Source organism: Carlito syrichta, unplaced genomic scaffold (genome assembly GCF_000164805.1).
Source record: "Carlito syrichta isolate Samal-C Ts95f unplaced genomic scaffold, Tarsius_syrichta-2.0.1 Scaffold304602, whole genome shotgun sequence".
Taxonomy (NCBI): Eukaryota; Metazoa; Chordata; class Mammalia; order Primates; family Tarsiidae; genus Carlito; species Carlito syrichta.
Window position 1 is genome coordinate 938,328 of NW_007248698.1, and position 7,774 is coordinate 946,101.

The following is a 7,774-nucleotide window of genomic DNA, read 5'->3' on the forward strand; positions in this document are numbered from 1 at the left end:
CAGGAGACAGTAGATAAGTCAACCAATAAGTGAATGAGATGATCAAGGGGTGCATAGGAACACAAGGAAAAGGGGATGAGTCAAGGGTGGAGAAGGTCAGGGGAGATGGCCAGAGAAATTATCTCTGTGGAGGTGAAGTTCAGTGCATGACAGGAAGAAGCTGATCTGGTCTCTGGAAGAGGAAAGGCAAGGGCAAAAATCCTGATGCAGGGAGAAGCTTAGCCTCTGGTTCAAGGGACAGAAAGAAGGCTGTGACTGGAGTTCACAGGAAGAAAGGAGAGGCGTGGGGTCCACAGGCCATAAGGTTGCAGACACCAAGGCCTGAGGATATCATGGGAAGCAGAGGTGAGGTGGGAGTTTTCAGCAGGAAAGTAACACACATCTGATCTGCATATTTCCAAGATCGCTTTAGCAGCCGATGCAGAATAGATTGGACAGTGTCATGAAAGATTCTGGGGCCCAAGTTAGGAGCCCTTTGCAAGAGTCCAGGCAAGAGATGGTTGAGGTTGTGCTGGTAAATATTTAACAACTGACTCTCAGCTGGGACCACTCCCCGATTTATGACAGTTGCCAATTTCTGTGGTGTAAATACTCTCCTCAGAGCCGATCGACTTCAAGCTATTGAGTCACTAAAGGCAAAGATGGGAAGAAATTTGCAACAGCTGCCACTATATGCTATGTCTACCATAGAGATACAGTAGACATAAATCATCTCAAGAGCACAGTAAAGGAATTAGGAAGTAAGGATTTCTTGTATTTATTACCTTTGTTTTTGATATAATCTATTTCACTGTAAGTTTATATAATTTAATTTTTAATAACGACTGTATTTAATGAACTGTTGGGAAAATTCCTAAAAGTGTAACAATCAGCTTGAATAAGCAGGCTGGTTCCACCACTTCACTAAATATAAAAGTTGGACCAGAGTGGAGTTGTGTATGCGTGTGTGTGTGTGTGAGAGAGAGAGAGAGAGAGAGAGAGAGAGAGAGAGAGAGAGAGAGAGAAGAGAGTGCACATGCGCATGCAGGATTTTAAAATGTTAGATAATATTATTTTGGGTGCAGTGGTGGCTCACACCTATAATCCCAGCACTTTTGGGGGGGGTCAAGGTGGGAGGATTGCTTCAAACCAGGAGTTTGTTTTTGTTTTTGTTTTTTTAATTTGGAGTCTCACTCTGTCACCCAGGCTGGAGTATGGTGGCATGCTCACAGCCACCACAGCTTCCACCTGCTGAGCTCAGGTGATTCTTCTGCCTCAGCCTTCCAATTAGCTGGAACCACAGGCATGTGCCACCATGCCTGGCTAATATTTTTATTTACTGTAGAGACAAGGTCTTGCCAAGTTGCCCAGGCTGGTCTCGAACCCTTGGGCTTAAGCAATCCTCTGGCCTCTGCCTCCCAAAGTGCTGGAATTACAGGCATGAGCCACTGTGCCTGGCAAGTCCAGGAGTTCCAAGACCAGCCAAGGCAACATAGTAAGAGCTCCATCTCTAAAAAAAAATAAAAATTAGTTAAGTAATTAGTTAATTAAAATGTTAGAAAAATGAAATGTGCAGCATGCTCATGTTGATCTTTCTGCACGCATCTTGTGCCCCTGTCTGAACTGTGGCCTCACTGGGGTCAGTGGCCCAATGCCTTGATTGTGGTAAGAACTCACTTTAGGTTGTCTCTCTCCAGAAGCAGACCCAGAGACAGAGAAAAAGCTTGGAGTGAAAGCAACTTATTTGGAAGGTGATCCTGGGAATCTCCAGCAGGGCAGTCAGAAGGGAGTCGGCAAAGGGAAGGAAGCCAGTGAACTGTGCAGCATCGGAAAGTCACCACCATGAGCTCAGCCAGGGCGCTGAAAGACGCTGCGGAAGATGCCTCCGAGTCACCGGAGCGGAGGTGCAAGGAAGCAGAGCGCCTGGTCAGAGGCTGCTCCTGAAGGTGTGAAGTCTGGTGCTTCCAGTCACACCCCCAGGGAAAGAACTTAGGATAGTCACAGGAAGTGGGATGGGGACGTGGGTGGGGCAGCAACAGTGTCTGCTCAAAAGATTTCTTTAGTGAATGAACACATGAATGAGTGAGTGTAGGGCCCTGTGAGCGTCTTTAAATACAGATTTAGGGTTTAAAACTCTTAAAACAGAATGGAGCATTCCATAATCACTACATACACAGTCTGACAATTAAGTTCGCGATCTTGTCACCATACCCTTACGTTGACAGTATTGTATAAACAACTCAGGAAAGTGTCATAACCTTGGTATACCAGTGCCTCACAGCTGTGTTCATGTTGACGCATGGCAGTGTCTTGCTGAGTGGCGTTCAATTATTGTTCATTTTTGTTTTTGTTTTTGTTTTGAGTTGGAGTCTCACTGTGGTACCCAGGCTGGAGTGCAGTGGCACATTCATGGCCACTGTAATCTTGACCTGCTGGGCTCAGGTGATCCTTCTGTCTCAGCTTTCCAAGTAGCTAGAACTGCAGGGGTGTGATACCACGCCCAGCTAACTTTTTTTTTTATTTATTGTAGAGATGAGGTCTCGCCAGGTTGTCCAGGCTGGTCGGGAACTCCTGAACTCAGGCAATCCTCTTGCCTCAGCCTCCCAAAGTGCTGGGATTACAGGCTTGAGCCACCACACCCAGCATTATTGTTGTTGCTTGTTTTTGTGTGTCATCGTGAGATTGCCAGAGCTTGAATTAGAGCAACGAGCAAACATCAAATTTCTTGTTAAATTTGGCAAGAGTGGAAGTGAAATCAGGGACATGTGAGCTCAAGTTTATGGGGATAATGATATGAAGAAAATGGCAGTGTACAAATGGATTCAATGTTTTTCTGAGGGGAGAGAAAGCATCACTGATGAAGAACAGTCAGTAGCAAGCAGAACTGACAAAAACATTGCAAAAATTTATCAAATTGTATGTCAAAATTGTCAACTGACTGTGAGAAGCATAACAGACCAAATAAACATCAATAGAGAAACAATTAGGAAAATCTTGACTGAAAATCTTGGCCTGAGAAAGGTGCAAAACTGGTCCCAAAGGAACTCTTGCATCACAACAATGCAACAGCTCACGCAGCATCATCTGTGAGGCAGTTTTCAGCCAGTAAGCAAATAACTATATTGGAATACCCTCCCTGACTGCCTGATCTGGTCCCCAATCACTTTTTTTTTTACCCAAAGATAAAGGTAATATTGAAAACAAGACATTTTGATGACATTCAGGGCATCAAGGGTAATACAATGACAGCTCTGATGGCCATTCCAGAAAAACAGTTCCAAAATTGCTGATGCCAGTGCATAGCTTCCCAAGGGAAGTACTCCAAAGGTGACTGTAGTGATATTCAGCAATGAGGTATGTAGAACTTTTCCTAGAACAGTTCATGAACTTAATTGTCGGACCTCATATATCAGGTAATTTTACAAAATCTAGATTATAGGAACTATGTGATATCCCAGACAATTTAAATTCTTCAATAATGTTGTCAGACTAATGTTGTCAATACACTGAAAGTCTCTATAGACTGTAGTAACCATCAAAAGAAAAATAAAACAGAGAAAATCAATGTAAGTCTGGACCTAAGTTACCAGTTTTTGTGCTTACTAGTGTTCATAAAAGATAACTTGGGTAAGAATGTGTGGTTTGTCATGTGGGTGATGTCAGAAGTGAGCTTGGAGAGGAAGACTTTTACAAAACTGACAAAGATCGACCCAGTGGCTGACTGTGAGTCCCCTAAGAAAATAAGGAAAAACAGAATAATAGAATGATGTTTGTCTGGCACTTTTCTGTTCTAAAGTGCTTTGCAAATGATCCTTATTATAACCATGAGAAAGAAGCATTATTATTATTATCCTGAGTTTACTGGTGAGGAGCTGAGGTTCAGAGAAGTAGCTTGCCCAAGGCTTCACACTTGTAAATAACAAAGTAAAATAAACCTTGGAGACTCCAAAATTGGCATCTTTCTAGAACACATCTCTCTGTCTCCCTCACAAAAATGCCAATGGAAAAACGAGCAAGTACAACAGACCCTACATGAGTCAACACAACCCTTCTCCTTTCTAGTGTCCTTTTAGGACACCATGCATCTTTTTTGTTTATTTGAGACAGGTCTCACTCTGTCACCCAAGCTGGAGTGCAGTGGTGTGATCACAGCTCACTCCAGCCTTGAATTCCTGGGCTCAGATGATCCTCCTGCCTCAGCCTCCCAAGTAGCTGTGACTACAGGGCTATGTGTGCCATCATGCCTGGCTAATTTTTTTATTTTTTATTTTGTATAGGTGGGGTTTCACTATGTTGCCCAGTCTAGTCTCAAACTCCTGGCTTCATGCAATCCTCTTACTTTGGCCTCCCAAAGTGCTGGGATTATAAGTATGAGCCACTATGGCCACAAAAACATCTTAATTTAACCAAAGGCACTATTTATTTGTTATGTCCAGCCATGATGTCCTAAGAATTTTAGAATCACAACCCTCCATCTCAGATGGGAAGTACCAGTCAGGAGAAATATTTCATGGTCCTGAGGAGTGCTTGGCATGGCTAGCTGCTTCATACTGGACATCTTGGGACAATATCCAAGGGCCATTGGATGGGAAGGCACAATGGGATTTCATCTTTCCGTTTCTGAGCAGAAAGCATCCTCAGCTAGCCTAGCTAGTTAGACACTTTGGTTCTTCTCTAAGATTATGAGGCAAAGAGCTCAGGATTCTGGCCTGTAGCCCAGAACACCATCCATCCCCCATTCCTGGTTTCCTTCATTTATTCATTCAATAAGTATTAACGGAATACTGCTACATATTACAGTCTATACTTGCTGCTAAGAATTCAACAGAGAATAAGGCAAATAGGACCCCTGCCCTCGGTGAGTTTATAGTCTAGTGGTGATGGGGTGGGGAGACAAGTAGTATTCAGTATACTGATGTTCAGCTTGTGGTAAGGGCTCTGAAGTGAATTTACAGGGCCAAGTGGTACACTGCATCTGTGAAGGACCAAGCCACTTTCCCACATCCCCCTTTTCCTTTCCATCCTTTTCACCATTAGCAATCTTAACCTCCCAAAATTGCCACTTCCATCTTCTCTTCTACTCAGGAGCCTGAAATGGTCCACACCACATCAAGTATGTTTCTCTGCCTGACTTGTGGACACCATACACCAGTACCCATTTCCATTCACCAAGCTCCATCTCTTTCTTCTTTTTTTTTTTTTGAGTTGGAGTCTCACTCTGTCGCCCAGGCTGGAGTGCAGTGGTATGCTCATGGCCACCGCAACCTCGACCTGCTGGGCTCAGGTGATCCTTCTGCTTCAACCTTCCAAGTAATTGGAACTACAGGCACGTGCCACCATGCCTGGGTAATCTTTTGATTTGTTGTAGAGATGAGGTCTCACCAAGTTGCCCAGGCTGGTCTTGAACCCGTGGGCTCAGGCAATCCTCTCACCTAGGCCTCCCAAAGTGCTGACATTATAGGTGTGAGCCACCACGCCCGGCCCATCTCTTTCCATATGTACCCATCAGTTCCTCTATTCACTTCATGCTCCCCTTAGCCTTGAATGCCAACCTCATTCTCTCATCTTTCTTTTTTTTTTTTTGGTTGGAGTCTTACTCTGTCACCCAGGCTGGAGTGCAGTGACACACTCACAGCCACCGCAACCTCATTCTGCTAGACTTAAGCGATTCTTCTGCCTCAGCCTTCCAAGTAGTTGGAACCACAGGCATGTGCCACCACAACTGGCTAATATTTAATTTACTGTAGAGACAAGGTCTCGCCATGTTGCCCAGGCTGGTCTTGAACCCCTGGACTCAGGCAATCCTCTTGCCTCCGTCTCCCAAAGTGCTGGAATGAAAGGTATGAGCCACCGCACCCGGCACCCTCTCATCTTTCAAGTGCTGCCTTTGGTCATCGGTTCTGCAATTGGCCATAAGTCTGCCAGGCACCCACTCGTCAGTGGGGGTGCAAAGTTGGATGAAACGTGATTATTCTCTGCCCTTGAAGGGCCCACAGAGCTGTTTCTCCCCACAAAAATTCTGAATACACAGTCCCTTCCTTTCCCCCCTGTCCCACTAGCTCCCTTTGGAAGTCACCCCAACACAACTGGACACCAGTATTTGCTGCTAGATTCTGTAAACAGAAATCAAGACTCTTCAGCAACGATAAAAACATATAAAAGGCCTGAATCATGCTTTTTTCCTTCTGAATTTCCTGCGATTTCAGTTCCACAGTGAGCAAGCTGCTTTTAGCTCTAGGTAGTCTTTTCTTGTGTCCATCTTAAATCACTTCTACACCACTGTGTACTTATTTCTTTAAGTCTAATTCATCATGGCTTTAGGGCAGAGCCAAGGCACCCTGCCCAATGCTGGGTCTCTGCTAAGCGTTCCTGAAGTGCAGTCAGTTGATTAGTAAGTGACTGCTACTTAAGAATCATTACTCCACTCCTTTCAAGCTCTTCCCTCCAGACTTAAAAACTGCAGCTCCTTAAACCTTTCTTCCTCCACCATTTAATCATCGTGTGACTCTTCTCGAATTCTGAGTCAGCTTTTTTTCCCCCTTTATTTTTATATCTTTAGGGAGAGTTTTGAAGATGGTCCTTAAAGTAGAAACAAAATAAAAGAGAAAATATAATAAAATTCAAGACTGAGTGTGGTGGCTTAGACCTATAATCCCAGCACTTTGGGAGGCCGAGGCAGGAGGATCTCTTGAGCCCAGGGGTTCGAGATCAACCTGGGCAACACGGCAAGACCTCGTACTACAAAAAATAAAATATAAAAAAATTAGCCCAGTGTAGTGGTGCACGCCTGAGGCAGAAACATCGCCTAAGCCCAGGAAGTTGAGGCTGCAGTGAGCCATGATTGTGCCATTGCACTTCAGCCTGGATGACAGAGTGAGAAACCAACTCTAACCGATTGATTGATTGATTGATTGATTGATTCAAAATGATTGGGTTCAGCTTTCTGCTGTTGGCCCTGAAACCGGCTAATAGATCAGTAGACTGTCCCGACTCAGCACAAGTGTCCCAGCTTCTGATCTGAATGTGCATTACAGAAAAATTCCATTTGGAGGGACAAGAACACAGCCTGCAGCCCCATCTGTACCCATCTGACTGCTGATGGTCACTGCAGTCAGAAAATGCCAGACTTGGGCAGAATTTAGTTTGTCGATTTAATTTCAGCAACTTTCACTCTTCCTTCCAGTGGCATTTCCTTGTGAGTTCACAGATCCTCATAGAGTCTTAGGTGGCATCTGCAGGGTGTGTGTGTATGTGAGAGAGAGAGAGAGAGACAGAGAGAGAGAGAGAGAGGGAGAAAGAAAGGGAGAGAGGGAGGGAGAGACAGATGACCTCAGATAGACTAATTCATACTAAAGTTTTATTGACTCACCATGCATCACCCTCAAACATTTTCACCAAACTTCTTCTAATGACAGGCAAGGGTGAACGTAGACACTGAGGGGTTCGTGGCCTCTAAATCATTTGTCCCAGGAAGGCATTGAGGTTAATGTTAAACAGTCAAGTGATTTTTGTATTCTCCTCCAAAATATATCCACACAAGCAGGTTATCTCAAAATGGAAATTATTTTATTGTTATTTTTATGGCAAAAGAGTAAGAATAATATACATAGGCAGGTGTGGTGGCTCATGCCTGTAATCCCAACACTTTGGGAGGCGGAGACAAGAGGATTGCCTGAATCCAGGGGTTCAAGAACAGCCTGGGCAATTTGGCGTGACCTCATCTCTACAATGAATCAAAAAATTAGCCGGGCTCGGTGGCTCAGCCTGTAATCCTGCACCTTTGGGAGGCTGAGGT